Source organism: Mustela nigripes, chromosome 1 (assembly GCF_022355385.1).
Source record: "Mustela nigripes isolate SB6536 chromosome 1, MUSNIG.SB6536, whole genome shotgun sequence".
In the NCBI taxonomy this organism is placed as follows: Eukaryota; Metazoa; Chordata; class Mammalia; order Carnivora; family Mustelidae; genus Mustela; species Mustela nigripes.
The window spans coordinates 118,271,221-118,290,939 of NC_081557.1; the positions used below are offsets into that span (position 1 = coordinate 118,271,221).

The window sequence follows — 19,719 nt, forward strand, 5'->3', positions numbered from 1 at the left end:
ACACTGGACAGACATTGCGATTGTTTTCCAGATTTTTTTCTTTCATTTTTTTGTAAATGAATAATCTATCTATACAGATACTTTTATTCACCTGTGAAAAGCAATCTGAAGGATCTAGCCCTAGAAGTCAAATTTCTGGGTCAAAGCATGTGGGTTTTTAAATTTAGTAGATACTGTCATTCTTCAAAACTTTAATACCAGTTTATACCTCTCCCAGTGGTATATTTGAGTGCCCTATTTCCCACACTCTTGAATTTAATCATTACCCATTGTTAGCATCTCATTTTGATTTGCATTTCGTACATTTTGAACGAGTTTAAAGATACTTTTATATATTTTCAAGTTATTTTTACTTCCCAGTGAATTGTCTGTAATCATCACCCGTTTTCCAGTGGCTATCTTTTTCTTAGCAGTTTATAAAAATTCTGTGCATATTAAATTTTTACTGCAGATATTTTCCCCAGCTTATGTTTATTTTTTGCTTATACTTGTTTTTTTGTTTGATTTGGTTTTTGCTTTTCTAAAAAACAATTGTAGTTTTGTTTTGTTTGGGTTGTTTGTTTTTTGGCTACTAGGTTTTATGTCATGATTGAAGGCCTTCCTATACTTAAAAATTAATTTAAAAATTTTATTCATATTTTCTTTAAGTAATTTTATAGTTTCATATTTAAACTTTAAATGTGGTATATCTGGAATTTGTTTTGGCTTAACGAATGAACGTAGAGAGCCAGCCTTAAGTTTTCCAAATGGCTAGCTGTAGTCTAAACACCACTTTTTGAGCACTCTCTTCTTCCCATAGATTCCTCAAATTTGAGATTTGAGGTTTTCTGACTGATAAATATTTTGTGTTTACAGTACCATTTAGGTAAAACAGTATGGAATTATATTGGAAAAATTGTGCATGTAATATTTATTATAGAATTTCCATGTAAATTAATGCTGCTCCTACAGCTAAACACTACAAGGAAGAAACAGCTATGATCAGAGGAAAAAAAGCATGCATACGGTTTTTGCTTAGATTAGAAGATGAGATGTGTATGTGTCAGAAGGGAGATCTTAGAATGTGTAAAGTACTAGAATCAAAAAGTAAACTTCTAAGAAGAGACCATAATAATCAGGTTGCAGGTTCACTCCTCGTATATCATGTAACCCTTTTTGTTAAAAAACAAAAAGTCTAAACTAAGGAAATTATTTGAATCAGAATGTATTTCACATTGGATATTCTTAAAATAATAGACATTTTTATAGAAATTCGGTTCTGTGATTTGTTGACAGTTGTAACTAACTTACTGGAATTCGTTGATCTTATTAAAGGAGAGACCACTATGACATTCCTGATGTGACAAGTGGAGTTTTATGGTTAGTATAAATTAAGACTGAGTATAAGGGTACTTTTCTTAGTAAGCCATAACACATGTCTTCTGAGTATTAAATGTCATTACTTTATCATTAAAGTCCTTGATCAGAGTGGGAGTAGTGAAGGTTGTGAAAAGGAGAGTGGCACGGTGTTTGTTGTTGCATTTCTCCCACCTGGGTCCATTGGTTCAGGGAAGTGATAGGACTGAAACTTGTAAAACAAAACAGACTATGATTGAAGCAAAAAGGAAAGGAGATAAAAGTTACTAAAGGAAAGATCCAAGTTTTGGAGAGGCAGATGAAATCTCTTGTTACTTTCCATTTTTGCCAAAGAATGGGAGCAAACATGAGTTGAGAGGAGTTGTAGACCAAAGGATAGGTTCTTTGTGTTGCTGTGGGACACATTTGGGATTTACAGATAAGTCAATGTTCGAGGCACCGTGTAGAAAAAGTATATCTATCAATTAGTTGTGTTTTCTCTGAAATTTATTGAAACTGAAAGCAGGGACCTATGACATGTACAGTAAAGGAAGGAGGAGTGACTGCTTATAAGTAAGAACAGCGTCCAGTTTTCCTTGATTAAAATTTGAATATACTAGAATATAAAACTATTAGAATCATTTTTATGAGCCTCAGTGGGAAATGAAATTCCAAAAGCTTATTGATTTAAAAGTATTTTCACTTGATGCAAACCATAACCTTAAACCTAGGTAAAACTCAAAACAATTCTTTTCTTTATTCTAAATATTTAAGTGTAAATTACAAGTTATTACTTTAAAGAATGGCTCTAAAACCTATAAACTTCAGAGTCAGACCATTTAATTCTGTTACATTTGTCTAGATATTAAACGTAATTGGACTTCACATGAAAAATTACAGAAGATAAGCGATCTCAGGAAATGTGTTTACTACTGTCAATTTAAGGTGAAATCGAGCTTAAATTGATTCATTTTGATGTTTTTTGGTAATGTACTATGTTCCCACAAAATTAAAGCCTTTCATTGGTATACATAGAACCAGCAGAGAAAGGCAAAGCGTTAAACAGTAATGTTGTTGGTATAGACTCTAGTGATAATTTAGTAATATTATATAATGGAAGTATATGAATGGTGTAAAAAAAAAAGCTCATAGGCTATTTGTCTTTATTACACTATAGTTAGGGCCGATTCTTGAGTGTAACTTGGGCAGCAAGCAGAATTTCTGAATTTTAAATTACAGCTTCTGTTGAATGAAGGACTCTTACATTAAGTGATTTTTGAAGGTGCTTGGCTGATTTAACCTTGCGAAATAGTGTGAGACATTTATATTTGGGATTGAAACTACCAGTGCTCTCCAAATGGAGGAGAATTAATTTTCAGGATTAATGAGGATTTTGGAAATATAAGCTTCACACTACAGAGACCAAATAATGGCTGGACATCATTTGCAGCGTAAGATTTAGGCTTCTCAGTGGATTTTGTTTAAATCCTGCAGTCTTATTCTCTTGTCATATAATATATACTGCCCTCCTCCCTCTCATGGAAACATAGCAATCCTTATTTTCTGTCTTCTTAACATGATAGCCCAGACTTGAGACAAATAGAAAACGAGTCTACCACTTGTTGAGGTCCAGAACCCTGTTCTTCTCTTCAGCATTTGGCTTCCAGCGCTTAGAAACATTCAGTACTTGTGGAATGAGTGAATGCCTCATTTTGATTGTAGAAACAAGTTACTTTTCATGTACTACCAGCATGGCTGTTAGAATTCAGAGTTTCCAGAAACATATATTTCTAGGGCTAGCCCATTGTTCTGGTTCAGGGCGACACTTCCTTTGCTTGTCTTCGTTTATTTGCGTAAAGAGAGCTAAGTTGCTGTCTAGTGTCATTAGCTTCATTAATGATATCTTTATATTTAACATCATAAAAAAAAGGACATTTCAGAACCTCAGGAGATGGATAAAATCCTAGTGTGGCTCTGTAGAACCACCTTGGTATTAAATTATCATTGTCACTATTACTCCCGGCAGCTGGTGGGCTAAGAATCATTCTAATTAGGATTGTGATGCTCTGGATGGAAATGTGTACCTTTCATTTTTCTGTGATAAAAATGGCTTCTGATATTTTATATATTTTAGTGTCATGTTAGAGATTTCATTCCATGATCATTTGTTCATTCACATGTATTTTTATTTTTAGCTCTAAGCGAAAGACATGAGGCCTAAGACTGAGATGAGGTTGTTTTGAGGCCATCTGATTTCTGACTAGAAGGTGTGCGATCGCCTCGTCCTGAAACCACTTCAAACAGAATGGTAATGGCAAAACCTAAGAGAAAGAGAGGCCTTCATGTTTTTCCATGTCTGTTCTCTTATCCCATTCCTTCCTCTTTAAGAAAAAAAAATCTGAAGTTGTGAACAAAAAGTATTTAAAAACATGCTGATATAGTCTAACTAAACTGGTTCAAATGTAAAGAGTTGTGTAAATCGACATACTAATTAAGCCTTTTAGAGTTGTTTAAACTTCTTAGTGAGATGTTTAACTAGTGACAGAATATTTATGTGGAAACACCTAAGCCATTAGGAATTTGCAGATTGAAATAATTGACTTCCTTTGAAAACGAATAGGGTTTGCTCTTAAAAGGGACTGAATACCAAGCTTTTCAGACTAGAAAGTAAGGGTTCTGTGCTTTTGCTGTCATAAAAAATTTTTATGTCTTATGGATGCTTTTTTGTTTTTCTTTTTAAGATGTAAAGTTCTATGAAGAATGTTAGTAGTGTCGTTAACTCTGCTTTAATTATCGCAGGTAACTTAGTTCAAAATCTGTTTTACAATTGAGGAGAAGAGCACTGTTTGTCTTTATTACAGTAAAACTTTCTTTGGGAGCGTGCTTCCGTTTATTAAGTTTATTCCAGTGGACCATGTCCTGTTAAAATAATGATATAACAGGGCTTAGAAAGGCAGTTACTAGGCTTAATTCCCCCTGGGAATAGAAGTCCAATAGGTTCTTTGCTCAAGTTCAGGTTTTATACTGAGCCATCTTTTCAGAGTAAGTGGTTATTTGATCTTTCTTATACTACATGTAACAGTGTTCATAGCAAAAATAGTATCACAGTTTACTTATATTTAGCCTAAATTACACATTTGTTTAATTGATGGCATGCCAAGAAAATGAAATTGTCATCCCAACCAGAGGATGAGACGGAGGGCAGATTCTACAGAATATTTTTTAAGTCACACTTATTTTCCTGTTTTCCTCCAGGGGCGCTCAGTTGTTGCTCTAGTTCTGCATTCCCTTATTTCTCTACAAATAGTATTTTCTCCAATGTCAAGAGTGACTTACATTTTTAAAATGTATTTTGTTTGTATACATGGCTTTCTGTGATGATAGACTTATTCATATGCCATGTAAATCCAGGCACTAGATTGACTGGAGTGTAATGATTTTATATCTGTGATCTCAGTTTATACTTAAATAAGTCAGTCTGGCTATGTTCTAGGTGAAATAGTACACAACAGATCATTTCTTTGTTTCCCATATCTGCTCATGTGTTGTTTTATTCTTCTGATATGTGAACTTTGAACTCTTGCTTTTCTATGGAAAAATTAAATAGGCTAATCTATAAAGCATCATTTTTAAGCCTATGGTAGAAGAATTGTTCATATAGTTCACTTTTGTGTATTAATGATTTAATGAGAAACAGGTACTGATTTTTATTTTTTGAAATTTTCCTTTCTTATGTTTACCAAATAATTTTTTTTTTCCAAATAAAGCCTATCTAAATTGACCCTTTTTGAGGTTAGAAGAACTTTGAAGGTCATCTTTTCTATTTCATGTGCTGAAAGTTAATGGGATAGAAGTACAAAGACTTTAACCACTATTAATTGGCTAAAAATGTGGTTTCTGAAGGCATGTGTTATATAAGAGTGAAGTCATTAATTTTATTTATGCATCTGAATGTCTGTCACCATAATGATAGCTTTTAGAAAGAAAATCTAGAACTAATGCCACTTCAAAGCCTGAAATTGTAAATGTGAAGATATTTAGAGCCAGTAAATATTAAATAGGTGATATGTATGAGTATAGTTTAATATTTTTTAATAAGTAAACTTCCTTGTTTCTAAGCAAAACTTTAATGTTAGACTTAAGAGCTTATAACTGTAAGATGAGAAAGAAACATTAGCTTAAAAATGTTGTTTTGAAAGTTATAAAAGTAAATATTGACCTTTTCTAAAAAAGTTTTTTCCTTTTGACATTGTTTAATTTTTTTTCCTTTTTGTTTTTTAGGTTTGCAATTTTTTTTGGTGATGGCATGTTCAGAATCTTGGATCCCTAAGTTGAATATGTTGGAAATATTTAGGAACTCTGGAAATTATTGTTTTATGTATATAATGACTTACTAGGTGAATCAGTAGATTTAATAAAAAAGAATATAAAAAAGAATAGGTATTCTAATTTTGTGTTTCTAAGTTGACATTCATGCCTCAGATTCTCATCTTTCAGTATTAGTGTCATTCCCTGGAGACAGTTACATTTTGAATATTTGGGGGTTTTTATGGACCCCATGTTTTCCCAGTTTATGTAATCCTCCCATGCTGATTTGGTCAGCTCCTTTTCCTTTCTATCTACCTTGCCATGTAGCTTACTTAGATCAGAGGTAATTATTGATCAGGAAGCGATCAAGTGACAATCCTAGAGGTAGTAATTACAGAATTTCAGCCTGGAAATGACCTCGGAATAGTCTGTTATACCCAAATACACTTGTGACCAGATGCTGCTGATTTCCAAATTGGATATTATTATGTAGGACAGAAGTGCTAATGGAGAGGAGAAAGGCTTTTCTGTTTCCCCTCCTCCCTCTCTTGCTGTTGTTGGGTGCCTAAATTAGTGGAAAGTAAGACGGCTAAGAGATAGACAGTATAAATGGAAAGGAGAAAAAACAAAACTTGCATCTCCAAGAAGGAATATTTCCCCTTAAAAATTTGAAAGTTAGCTCTATTCCAAGTACCTGAACACACTATTTTAAAACCATAGGCTCACTTTCATGTAGACCCAGAATGTGAACTAGCGTATGCTTGCCCAGAGGATAGCTGGAGAACTTGTTATTTGATAGGAGAGTCAGATAGTCCTTAGGTGAGTCTGTTGTTGCCTGCTCAGATGAAGAGATTTGAAGAACATCATGGAGCAGTTATTTTCATAGTCAAATACAACAGCCTCCCTATCCCTTTGACCAAAACCGGGGAAGGCTTGCTTTTTAAGAATGTGTTTAGAACAGCTTGAAAAAGGATCATAGGGAAAGGCTGAAGAGAATTCACGAAACTATAGAGACTGAGTGGTAGCAAGTTTTATCATTGGTAGATTATCCAAAAATGTGGAAGTTTTTGTATGATCAGAGTTTTCATACTGTTTCTATTAGAAGGCTTCTAGAAGCTAAATAAGATACACTGTAGCACCCTCCACCCCTTTGCTTTGCTTTAAGAGGATTTGACTGATATATATATAATAGATGGCACAATGAAAACATTAGATTTTTAAAAATCGAGTTACATTTTAATTTAAATGTGTGTTGCCTATTTGCTACTTTCCCATTACAACTAGCTTTTAAAATACTCTCCTTCTGTGATACTTTTGTCAATAGAGGTGTTTCCTCTTAGCCAATTCTAGCCACAGTATTGACTAGGCCTCGGCATTTGATATACCCAGAAGGAATTAGACAGGCAGGGAAAAACTTGGTCTCTACTGGAATGAATATTTTAAAAACCTTTTTAGATTCTGAACACTTGGAGTACAAAGGAAAGAGACCCAAGAAAGGGAAAAATGTAAGAGCCCAAGAAAAAAAAACGGTGGTGGGAGTGGGGAATAAACTCTCACACAGCTGACCTAAGTGAATTAAGGGAAGGAAGTGAAGTTCCTGGAGAAGAGGAGGCAGTATATGAAATCCTGGGACAGCAGGCATTCTGATATTCAGTTGAGCAGTTCATACTAGCAAGTGGTAGTATTTTAAGTCTAGTGACAGGTGATCTGGGGAAATATTAATGTACTTCCTAACAATGAGTTTGATTTTTATTTTAGTGGGTTATAAATGGGTATGCAGCTCAAAGATGAACATAATTCAAGATAAGTATCTTCAGTCTTAGAGAAAATATAATAAAAAATGGATCTTTTGTCCTATTGTATAACTTTAGAAAGTAATGTAGAATACGGAGCATAATAGAGAATTAATGGCATGAATATAATCAGTATTTGATGGTTGCTTTCTAGAAACTTCTAGGTAAAACCTGTTGTCCTTAGTTGTACTGTAACAGAATTTTAGTGGAGAAATGTATACCTTCTTGGGTCACTGTGCTCCACAGTCTGGCACATCATTGTGAAAGTTTGGAAATCTAACTCTGTTTACCCCTGGGGAGGAACACAGATCTTCCTAAGTTTGGGTACAGAAAGTACGTAGGGAACCACAGAGAAGGTGACCCTAGAACCTAGTGGTTCTTTGTATTTTGGTACTTTTCAACCCCCTTTTGAAAATCCAAAGGTAACTATGGATGCTTTCTCCAACAAGACTGCAATTTCTGAGGGTAGAGAGACTGCCCTTGATTGTCAGGTCAGGAAGAGGTCAGGAAGCCCTGATCTAAAAGATCATCTTCCTTTTTCTTCTGACCTTGCTCTCAGTTTATTGTCACTTTCAGTCAGGGGTTCTCTGTTGCCTTTGAAGGGAGCTTCAAATCTTGAAGGACACTCACTGCCTTACACATTGAACTGAAGTCACAAGTCCAGAGCTTTGTAATATAATGGAGTGAACATGGTCCGCAAAGAGCTGCCCCACAAGTACAGTGGTAAATATAGAGCCTGAGGCACAAAGGTGTGGCACAGCCTCCGAGCTGGTACCTGCTTCCTGCTGGTATGGGGCATTTATTCTATAGGAAGTTGAATATTAATGTTTTGTCTTTAAAATGAGCATATTTCTTTTAAGATCTCTAATTATTTTAAAGTTTTTCTACCCAAGTGTGACTTTCTCCTCATGTATTAGGATGTCACGTTAATGGTGTAAAATGTGCACTTCAAATTAACATAATAACTGGGAACTTGGGATTCTGTTACTTTTGTGACTCTGAAATTTATAACACGTTTTCAGGAAAAGCGTTGAGATTCCCAGATAATTCATTCTTAACTTCTTTCAAGTTCCTGAATGTATGATTGTTTCTGAACCTTATTAAGCCATTTATAAGATTAGACAAAACTGTCTTCCATTCATATTTTGACACAGAATGGATATATTTAATTTATCTTATTAGAAATGTGTTTTAACAGAAAATTCTATTTGAGTGGCTCTAATCTTCATTTTGGAATCTCAGATCCCCTGCTTGTTATGTTGTTCATTGGGACTCTTCCTGCAAAATACAGCTTCGCTGAGAAGATCAACCTTGAAAAATCAAGAAATCCGAAGAAACTAATTTGGGGACTGAGTAAAGAGATGGAAGAGCATCATCAGATTGACAACCCAGCACACTCTGGAAACATCTTAGACTGTGTTGCTTTTGTACATGAAACAATTTGACTGTGTAAAAACTGGACCTATATAGAGAGAAAACCACCTCATAAAATGTATCTTTAATATAAGAAAACACACCCTGGCCTCTAAGAACATTTCTGTCAGAACAGTCTGCTCTTGACTACTCACACTGTTGGAGGGAAGCTGGGTCACTGAACTTGACTCAAAGTTAAACATCATGTATTTTGGACTTGAAGGTGTTTATAAATTTCCTCGTGTCATACAGTGTTTGGGGCTTTTACAACATCTGTCTCCCATGTGCCCTTCATATCCCCTGAGAAAGGAGCCTTAGCTATCTGTGCCCTGATAATTGTTTTCTGTCCATCTTTTTTGGCACTGTTGGCTTAAATGTGAGGAAAACATGGAGTATCCAGGATTCCAACATCCCGTTAGATCTGTCTCACTTATCCCTTCCAGGTAATTGTGTTACATTTCCTTTTCAGCTCCTCTAAATATGGCCCAGTTTTAGCCCCTTGGTTAGGTCAACCATACCATTTCAGTCTTCTTTCTTCCCATTGTCCTGTTTCATTCTGGCTATGATGGGAGGTTGGCAGTTGCCTTACTGTAAGAGTCCACATGTGTCCTTTCATTTCCACCTCCCTTCCTGCATGTCCTGGTGTATAAATAAAACAGATCTAGACTTGGGGATCTGCCTATATAGATTCACAGCACTGTATTTAAAATACAGTCTTTTAGCTGCAATGTTAATGGTAGTCTCCTTTGTATCTCTGCCCTGTGCTGGGCCCTCTGCTGGGTAGGGCAGTCCCCTCTTTCTCTGCACCACCTGATTCTCTTGAGGCCAGGAGTAGACTTCATGGTGCCTTAGGCACAGGGAGAACCACAACTGACCTCTATGTAAGCTTGCTGGTTCCTGGGGTCATAATAATGGGGTAAAGAGATCCTTGTGCCCTCCACTGGACTCTAGTCAAAGCAGATAATGTGCAGAGAAAGTTCTCATATCCATTGGATGTTGAAAACAAGATTTGTCAAAAAATAGGCCAAATTTCAGGTTAACCATGAACCCACATTGACTATTCTGGTTTGTCTTACTTTAAAAAATAATAATAATAATAAGTACCCCTTAAAAGCATTATCAGATTACCATGATGTACAAAATGTGATATTACTCAAAAAAACTTTTACAAGTAAAATTTTTACAAGTAGCTTTCAGAAATGTGCAAATATGTTTTCTGTAAAAGGGTATATACTGTGTGTAATAATTTTCTGATTCTTGCTCTAATAAATATTAAACTTAAGTGGTCTCAGTATTTAAAACCTAATAGTTTGAAAGTATTTTTTGAGTAAAATTTTTAAGTATATAATATTTTTACTTTTCATGTAATGTGCAAGTATTCTTAGAATACTTGTTTTCCACATGTAAAACTACTGTGAACGGGATCTGTGTCTCTCAGTAAGTTTCTGAAGCTTTGGCTGTAATTACCACGTGCTTGGGATTGGGCTGGCTGGAAATGCATATTGAGTTTTTCTGTGTATGTAGCAAACTTTGTCCAAATAAAGTAGCTTTGTACCCTGAAGGAGCTTTTAGTAATTAAATTTTATTAAATACGGTCAAGTTAAAGGAGAAGAAATGAACAAAAGGATCTGTAAATAAGGGTCTGAATTAGTGGTTTGCAACCTTTTGCTATTAAAGATAACAGTGGTAGTGAGTCTGGGGGCAATGGGATAGGGGTGGGCTGTGTCATTTGAAGAGAAGAGAGAGACTCCCATCTGGCATCAGTAGTGATGGGGTGGGGGTGTGTGTGAGCTGTGCTTTGTGCACCTGAATCCAAGGTCAAGGAAGCTTGCTACTAGAAGTCTATCCCCACAGTTCCTGAATGACCAGTAGAAGCTGGGTGCCAAGCAGAGGCAAATTAGAAAAAAGAAAAACAAGGACAGGCTAGGGACTTCACAGGTATTTTTTTTTTTTCTCAGTTTAAAAAACTGTCCTTTTAAACGTTTATGTCATTCCCTCTACTGCTTACCCTTGGTAAAACAAAAAGCTTGCCATGTCAAATTAGTTCTCTAAAGATATTTTTAAAAAATTTATCGGCTTGTGAAATCAAAAGGCTGTGTGCTGCTGGTTCTTGGAAATGTGCAGGATTAACGTACTAAGGTCCCAGTTGTTTATCCTGCAATGCATAGTTCACAGGATACTATGTGCCAAAGAACCGTTTGGCAGGTTTAGATGATTACTTCAGCATTGCTGTATAGTGGGATTTGCGGTCTTAAAGTGCCTAATTAAGGTAGCATTGAAGGGGTGCCTGGCTGTCTCAGTCGGTAGAGCAATGTGACTCTTGATCTTAGGGCCATGAGTTCAAGCCCCACACTGGGTGTTGAAATTAATTTAACAGAAAGTAGTAGTTAAAAGGACAGCTAGTATCATCCTGTTTCAACCAACGGTTGACCAAGAACTCATTCTGGAAATCTCTCATACAGATATTCAGTAGTTTTATGTGAAGATAAACTGAAACCTCAAATAATGCAAGGATCCACTACAACACAAACTCTAAGGAAATCATTTATACTACTTTGCAGATAATTTTTTCAACCTGCAAAATGTTAAAGGACCAGAAGCAATGCAATGGTTGTAACTTGTTTTATTTCTGCTTATCTCCAGTAACAAGTTTAAGATTGACTATATACCATTGTCTTGTGTGACTGGACTATGTTTTTATATCTCATCCACTTAACAAGCTAGCTACTGTAGGAAGTGTTCCAGTATTGAGCTCCAGTGTTCATATATATATGACTATATATATATAATATATATTATATATATATATATAATCAAGGAATAAGTTTTCAAGAAAGATACTGAGATTTCTTCCTTTGGCTTCTAAAGATATCCTTCCTAAAATGGGTGCTTGTAGGCAAGTTCAGAGGAAGTCCGTGGCCTCTAGTCATGGTTTCTAGTATTCCAAAGTACCTCCCTTTATGTTGGGGGTATTGCAAATTTCTTACCAAATTGTTCATTAGGGGAAGCTTACCATTAAGTGTTTTCCTTAGAGAATTTTTCTTAAGAGGAGACCCAACGTTAAATCATTATTTTTTTAGTTTTTAATTTTTTATTAACATATAATGTATTATTAGCCCCAGGGGTACAGGTCTGTGAATCACCAGGTTTACACACTTCACAGCACTTACCATAGCATATACCTTCCCCAAAGTCCATAACCCAACCACCCTCTCCCTACTGCCCTCCCCCCAGCAACCCTCAGTTTGTTTTTCGAGATTAAGAGTCTCTTATGGTTTGTCTCCCTCCCAATCCCATCCTGTTTCATTTTTTTCCTTCCCTACCCCCAAACACCCCACTTTGCCTCTCAACTTCCTCATATCAGGGAGATCATATGATAATTGTCTTTCTCTGATTGACTTACTCCGCTTAGCATAATACCCTCCAGTTCCATCCACCAACTTTGAATTATTAAACCCAAGGCCAAGATTAGTGAGGCAGACGCCTGCTTTCTGTATTCACTGGAACTTAAAAGCAAGAGTGAAATTACTAAATAAAATGAAATTAGTTTGAGGGATATTTTGGACTTCATTTGCCATGTGCTTCACATCCTTTCCCGCCTGTGGGAAACTAAGCAAGGGCATAGAAGTTTCTCAATTCTGGAGGGCATCACTTTGCATGAAAATTTTGGGTTAAATATTTTGAACATTCTCAATTACGCAGCAGAGAAAAGATTACAAATACTGATTGAAATCATTTCACCTAAAATATGACATGACCAAAAATTAGAGGTTTGCCATTATGTATTTGGAAGAAAAAAACACAACTTACTTACCGTGGATCTTTGGTGACAGTTAAGGAAATTTAGTTTCTCTCTCTCACCGATATTTCAGTCTTGCTCCAAACCAGGTTACATTTTTAGTCAAATCATACCTCAGAACTTTTCCATTAGGAATTAGGGGATTTTCTTTAGCTCCTGAGTGGCTGTCAGTGACATTTCCAAGACCGCTCTTGACCTAAGAAAACCTCATCACAGAATGAGTTATGCAATTTTAAAAGCCCCGTGTGTGGGATTTTCTGAAAAATACTAAAATATTAAAATCTCTATAAGATAGTTTTCCACTATCAGAAATGAGGAATTATGCTTAAGTACCAGGCCAAGTGAAGGCAAATGTGTGGTTCACAGATCGCTCTGTCTATGCCTCCGGCTGTTCTTGTTGGGTCTGATTCAGCATACTTCCCGTGTGGGGGCTGAGTGACACAATGTCTGAGTACTGGAGCATCTTGATGATTTTAGGAAGTCAAGCAGGTGTTGGAAGCCTTGCTTTTCACATCTACCAGCATAAGCAATTCCGCTTTGCTTGCTTTTTATGTAACATCTTTCTAAGAAGTCACTGTAGCAAACCGTAGTTTCTCCCTTTCTTTACATAATAACTTATGGATTTTTATCTGTTTAAGAAGTTAGATTCATTCTATAGCTGCCATTTCCTTTGGGGAGGGGGGGTTGAGGGGAAATGCCAGCAGCAGCTGACCTAGAATTCCATCTTGCACTCACTATTATGTAAGACTTAAATTCTTGATTAAAAAAAAAAAAATTGGTCCAAGTGAAGGAAAAGAGTGTAAAATTCTTTCCTCTCCCCTTTCCATCACTAGTCTCCTGCCCTTCAGGTCCTCTGGCCCCTTCAGGTAGTGAAGCTGATGACCGCCTGAAAGGTTTGAAAGTCAGCGCAAGAGTCAGAAAAAGGGGATAGCAGGGAAGTGGTGTCGGAACAAGGTAGAAACCCTCAAAAATGCAACACTCACTGGGCGAGGCTACCGGTACTGTGGCTTTATCTGCATGTTTTTAATGACTGAGCGGACTAGGGCTGAGCCCTGAACGCTAACTCTTGCCTCTTCCCGCCCAGTTTTCATCCTTATCTTCTTGGCGGAAACCCGAATTCTGGAGCATGAAAGGTTTCAGCACACGTGTATACACTGTTGCCCTAGCGGGCATCAAATTATGAGTGGGAGGCTCTCAATTCTTAGACTTCGCTGGCTCAAAAGACGTATCTCAACACGTGGAGTTGTCACTTGCCATGCTGGCTTCCTGTTTCTCCCCACCTTTTTCAACGTGAAAGTCCACAGTGAAATAATTTTCGCAAAAAGCTATTTGGTAGGAGAACTTGCGAAGCCTGCCGGACAGGCTACAGGAGTCTATCATTCATTCCTGCAGCATATCTATGGACGCTTGCCAAGTGCCAGGCGCTCTTCCAGGCTCTTTGGGGAAACAACACGCAACGCGCGGGGTTCGCACCGTACGCAGCTACACGGACCCAGCCCGTGAAGGACCGCGCGGTAGAACCCACGGGGAAGAGCAGAGCGCATGCGCTCGGACACCTGCGTGGGGGGTGCGGGGCAGGCCTCCGAGTTCGCGGAGCTCCGAGCAGACGTCGTTGGGAAGGTGAGAGTTGAGAGAACCGTGTGTGTCCGGATTGCAGCTGACCGACAGTCTTCTCTTCAGGAAGAGAGAAAATTGAATACTGGAGAGTTTCCAACAATTGTTTACCTCTTTTCCAGTCACTTCATGCTGGACGCCCTCGCTGCGTCCAAACGTAGCCATGCACATTCCTCCTTGTTTTTGCTACTGTCCTTTCTCCTGCCTCGATTTTTCTCTTCCGGAGCCTGGACCACATGGGCTCTCGGTGACAGGATTTGGGGAGGCGGCATGACCATAATATGCAGCTAGACCGTATGGCAGATCCACCACTCCAGGAGCGCAGGGGTCCCACTGAGGAAGAAGGATGGGCTTTTAGAAGGGACCCTCGGGGGCTCCTGGCTGGCTCAGTCCGTGGAGCATGCGACACTTGATCCCGGGGTCATGAGTTTGAGCTCCATGTCGGGAGTAGAGATTACCAAAAGTAATAAATAAACTCAAAAAAAAAAAAAAAATCCAGCAAGGACTCTCAGGGGCCGGCTGTGTTTATTCCATAAGGAGGGTCTTAGGAGGACAGGCCAGGCCAGGCAGAGGCAGCACCAGGAGCGAAAGCAGGCCAGGGTGAGCAAGGACAGACTTAAGGGTGATTAAAATGCAGAAGATTCTATAGGTGTGAAGGGACCAGGGCTGTTCTCTGTGGCTTCTCTCACGTGGGACTTTCAGCTGGATGTGTCCACGAATTGTTGGCTCCAGCAGGTTCACAGTTTCTAATCTCTGGCAAGTGAGAGAAGGTGCTTGGTAATTATTCCTCTCTTCTGTCTCACCATATCTTTTTTTCCAAAATGCAGATTACTTTTTCTCATAAAAACTCAAACGGTGCAGAAAGACAAAAAGGGCAAAGTTCACTATCTCACTACTGTTAATAGTCTGATCATAAGCAGTTTCGACTTCTCCATTATCCGTGCTCCCGAATCCTTTATAAAGGTGGCTCTGTGTGGGCTCAACCAGCTAACTCCCGATGTTGGAAATTCAGTGGCTTACAATGTTCATTATTCAGATTCTTTCCCGTTTTTCACTCTTATAAGCTTGGTTTCCAGTGACTATCCCTCTGTACAATATCTGCGCTCAGCCAGTCATCTCCTTGGTGTAAATGATGGACACTAACAAAAACCGGGATGCGTAGCACGTGGGGATGCACAGTACCAGAGTTTAGTATGGACATTACCATGGAGTACTTTGTGTGTTGTGTGCCCGTGTGTGTACTTTTCAAAGCACTTTAGTACCAACTAATGTCTCCAGCTCTGCATAAAACATGACAAGGTGGGCTGGGGGAGATGGTAGTCTCTCCTTTGGGCCGGCGAGGTGAGACTCCTGTCTCTCCTTGGCACTGCTGTCACATTGGAAGTGCCTGCGGCTCATAGAGCACATTTGCAGTCAGCTTTCAGAACACCGACTCCAAGGCTAATGCCAGCAGAAGCTTTTGGAATATAAGATGATGAGCACATATGAGGCCAAACTAAAAATGGAACTTTCTAGCTTCCTCGCATGAAACTGCTTTGATTCCAAGTTTTACTATTTTAATTAGACAGATCAAAGAGACAGCACGTTTTTTGGAGACGTTGAAAATCATATGGCAAACTGCTCTATTTTCCAATGTAGGAAGTCTTTACAAGGGTTAAGTGTGAGTGATGTTCATTTTGGTTCTTTGAGGGGAATTACCTTCTGGAAGTGGTCTAATTGGATCCCTCAATGGTGGTTTTCTGCCCATGCCCCCTTCCCCAGCCATTTTTCGTCCCTAAGATCTCTGGGTGGTTCCTAGGTGAGACCATTGTGCAACAAACACCATAAGGAGAGCTCAGAGTTAAACACAGAGCTCTCCTTTCTCGGGGCCTCTGCACTGACTGGACCCTTGGCCTGGGATGCTTTTCCCCAGGTACCCACATGGCTCACTCCCTTGCTTCCATGAGCTCTGTGCTAAAAAGGCTCCTCATCAGAGAGCCTGTGTAAAATAGCATCCCATTCATGCTTTCCTTACCCTGTCATAGCAGTCACTGCAAGTTGACGGTAAAGATTTGTCTCCTCCACTAAAATATAAGCTTGGAGAGGGCAGGGTTGTTTTGTTCCCACTGTTCCTCCAAAACCTACAACACCTGACATATGTTAGAAACTGAGTAAATGTGTGCTGTTTGACAAGTGGATGAATCCCTCACTGTTCGTACCTCGGGACTTGTGAAGAAAGTAGGAGATTTCAACACTGGAAGAAAGTCAAGGACTTGGAAAAAAGCAGCAATCATCTCAGGGCCCGATCTCCACATAGGGCTGTCTTTGCACAGCAACCGCCATTTTGGCTTTCAGCCCCTTTTCTACCTGCATGTTCACTTAAAGCCATCGTTTCTAACATTCCTCTGGTGGAGGGTGACTTGTGCTAATAGGTAGGCACCGTCTTTAAGAAGCGTTTTAGTGGATGAATATACTCAATAGATACTGACTGAGCAGCAGCCAGGAGGCCAGGGGGCCACCACTGGAGGCCAGGGTTACAAAAGGCAACAGGACACTCACTGAGCCTACAGTTTTTCAGAGTGTGAGTCTGGTGGGACAAGATGGCCCTCCTGCCATCCCTGGAGCTAAGAGCTCTGAGGGGCTGGGAGCTTTGCTTAGAGGGGAGGAGGGCTGAGTAATATGGAGCTTGGTATTGTTGGGGGGTTGGTGAGCTGTGGGTGTATAGTGTGTGGTCTCTGGGAAGGAGGGCAGGAATGGCAGAGTGGCAACATAATACCTCAGGGTTTGACTTAGTCTGCCCCAGGGCTCAGGGAAGAGGAGGAAGCTCCCTTTGTCTCATTTTCTACTAGTCCATATCAGTAAACAAAATCCTCATGACTACCACACTTTTTGTTTGTTTGTTTGTTGTTTAGACTTCTGCGGACTAAATTCAGTGAACTAAATAATTTAAATATTTCTATGGGCGACTATTTCAGAAAGTTCCAAAGCCAGAAAGTCTATTTAAAAACAACTTTTGAAAAAAAAATTAGAACAAGTTTTGAAACAATGAAATTTGTCTTTCTCCCCTCACTGAAGGTTCAAAAGAATGAAAAAGAAAAAAGAAAGCTCTTTCTCCAACAATGCAAATAGGCTAAAATATAAGGCAACAGGAAGTCTAGGTGATCTTTCTTACTTATGCAAGCAATAAATAAACAATGAATCCTTCAAATACTCCAAAAGAGGAAAGAGGTATCTTGAACTTTTCTGTAAGGAATATTCAACTGAAATGGAGCATAATAAAAGCATTTATAAATGACCGTGTAACCTTACTGTGTAAGTAACTCAGGGATTTGCAGAGAGATAATTTTTATCCTCTAGTCATGAAATTATTTTTTTAAGAGTTTATTTATTTATTTGACAGACAGAGATCACAAGTAGGCAGAGAAGCAGGCAGAGAGAGGAGGAAGCAGGCTCCCAGCTGAGTAGAGAGCCTGATGTGGGGCTCGATCGCAGAACCCTGAGACCATGACCTGAGTTCTAAGGGTGAGACTACGCATAGCATGAAGAGTGTCAGGAGAAAGCAAAGACTGGCAAGAGTAGGACCTCATTCTCATTTCACTTCGTTTTGTCCTGTCCACTGGGTTCTCTAGCTCAGTCTTTCTCAAAGTGTGTGTTTGTGTGTATGTGAGAGACAGAGACAGAGACAGAATAACTGTGCTAGTTCAGTTGCAGTTTCAGATTCACTATTTCTGGAGCAGGACCTGGCGATGCTTCTGCTCTTCTAACAGGCTGGCTGGTGAAGCCAGTCCAACTGGTGGGCAAACTGCATGGAATAGCAAGGCTCTTAGCCTACCAGAAACTTTCACATGCTTGTTTGTGTGTGTGTGTGTGTGTGTGTGTGTGTGTGTGTGTCTAAACTTTGTAACTGTCCTGTGAGTTGAGCCCTGCTGGTGTCACCTCATTTTACACATAACAAGACAGGCCCCAAAAGGTAGGTTGCCAAAACAAAGCTTGATGCTAGAACCCAAGCTTTCTCATGCCCCACGGAGTATTTCCATTACAGTAGTTCTGGTTTGGTGGTTGCATCCTGAATACGGGGGTGGGGAGTGGGGAGGTATGGCTACAGTGACATTTTTGGAAACCCAGTAGAGACAATATACACTCTTATTGTTACCGTTGTTATGATGTCTTCTGAGGTCTTAGAATCAGAGCTAATGGACTAGGGAGAAAGTGACGTGAGACTTCTTTTACTTGCCATTTTTAGGCAACAGGGAGACAGCAGGTGGCGAGTGTCCTGCTGATGACAAATTTAACTGTCTTTGGGAAAATGGGATTTAACTTGATTGTAGGCTGTCTTCCATCTTCCGGATGGAGCTAGAGCTTGAGAGCTGGGTGGCTTTGATTTATGGAGCGCCATTCCTGTCAGATGGTACAAAGGATGTGCAAATCATATGCAAATGGGCTAAGTCTCCCTCAGAATTTGCCAACCGGAAACACAACATCTTTATTCCAGCTAGGTTTTTTTTTTTTTTTTTTAAAGATTTTATTTATTTATTTGACAGAGAGATCACAAGCAGGCAGAGAGGCAGGCAGAGAGAGAGGAGGAAGCAGGCTCCCCACTGAGCAGAGAGCCTGATGCGGGCCTCGATCTCAGGACCCTGAGATCATGACCTGAGCCGAAGGCAGCGGCTTAACCCACTGAGCCACCCAGGCGCCCTCCAGCTAGGTTTTAATGTGCTCTTGGGATAACTTTCAGGGAGGTCTAGACTATGCTTACCGTTAGCTGAGGAAGAGCTAAATATTGTCAAACACAGAGAAAGGTACCGCGTGGAAATCCAGGGTGGTGTTTTGACTCGGGTCCTGCACCCCGCCTGGGGAGAGGAGCCCTAGCTGGCTCTGGGATGATGAGATTTGGGACAAAGTGAATCTCCTATGGTCTTTCACTTTCACAAGTACTTTTTTTTTTTGAGAAGGCTGATTTCTTAATCAGTGTTGGTCTGACTTCCTTCCTTTTCCAAACTCTCTTGGGCATCTGCTGCTAAGCAGTGTAATGGTGTAGAGCAATTGGATTCATTTGGTGTCTTTATTCCGTTCAAAAACATGAATGCCTTGATTTTGATGTTCTAAGAGTGTCCTGTTATAAGCATAATACATGTTCACAGCAAAAATTTTGGAAATAAATAGAAAATGTAAAGGAAAAAAAATCACTCTACTCCTAGCATTCAGTGAGAACTATTGTTATTGTTGTGGTAAGTATCATTCATAAACATATTTTACAAAGTTGAGATGATGACGCTGTTAAGATTTTTTTTTTTCTATTTAAGTTGTGTAACCTCCTCTTTCACGTGAGTATTAGAGTGAATGCTTTCCGAAATTCTGAAATATTACCGAAGAGGTTTTTGTTGGCTTATGAGTTCGTGTTGCCGGTTGGAATTCCGTCAGATGGTTGTAGTGTCGTTTATCCAGTTCTCCCTTATTGAGGAGCCTTCAGTGTGTTGC

At 39.0% G+C, this 19,719-nt stretch overlaps 1 protein-coding gene and 1 long non-coding RNA gene across 2 annotated transcripts in view; both read left to right on the forward strand.

The window, feature by feature from the left end:
• Window positions 1-19,719, forward strand: part of XKR6 (XK related 6) — a 304,939-nt gene that overhangs the window by 86,660 nt on the left and 198,560 nt on the right. The gene's annotated exons all lie outside the window — the stretch shown is intronic.
• On the forward strand, window positions 1,282-8,671 carry LOC131999499 (uncharacterized). Its single transcript, XR_009399066.1, has 3 exons — window positions 1,282-1,359; window positions 3,531-3,643; window positions 5,617-8,671. It is a non-coding gene; the product is annotated as an uncharacterized LOC131999499 (long non-coding RNA).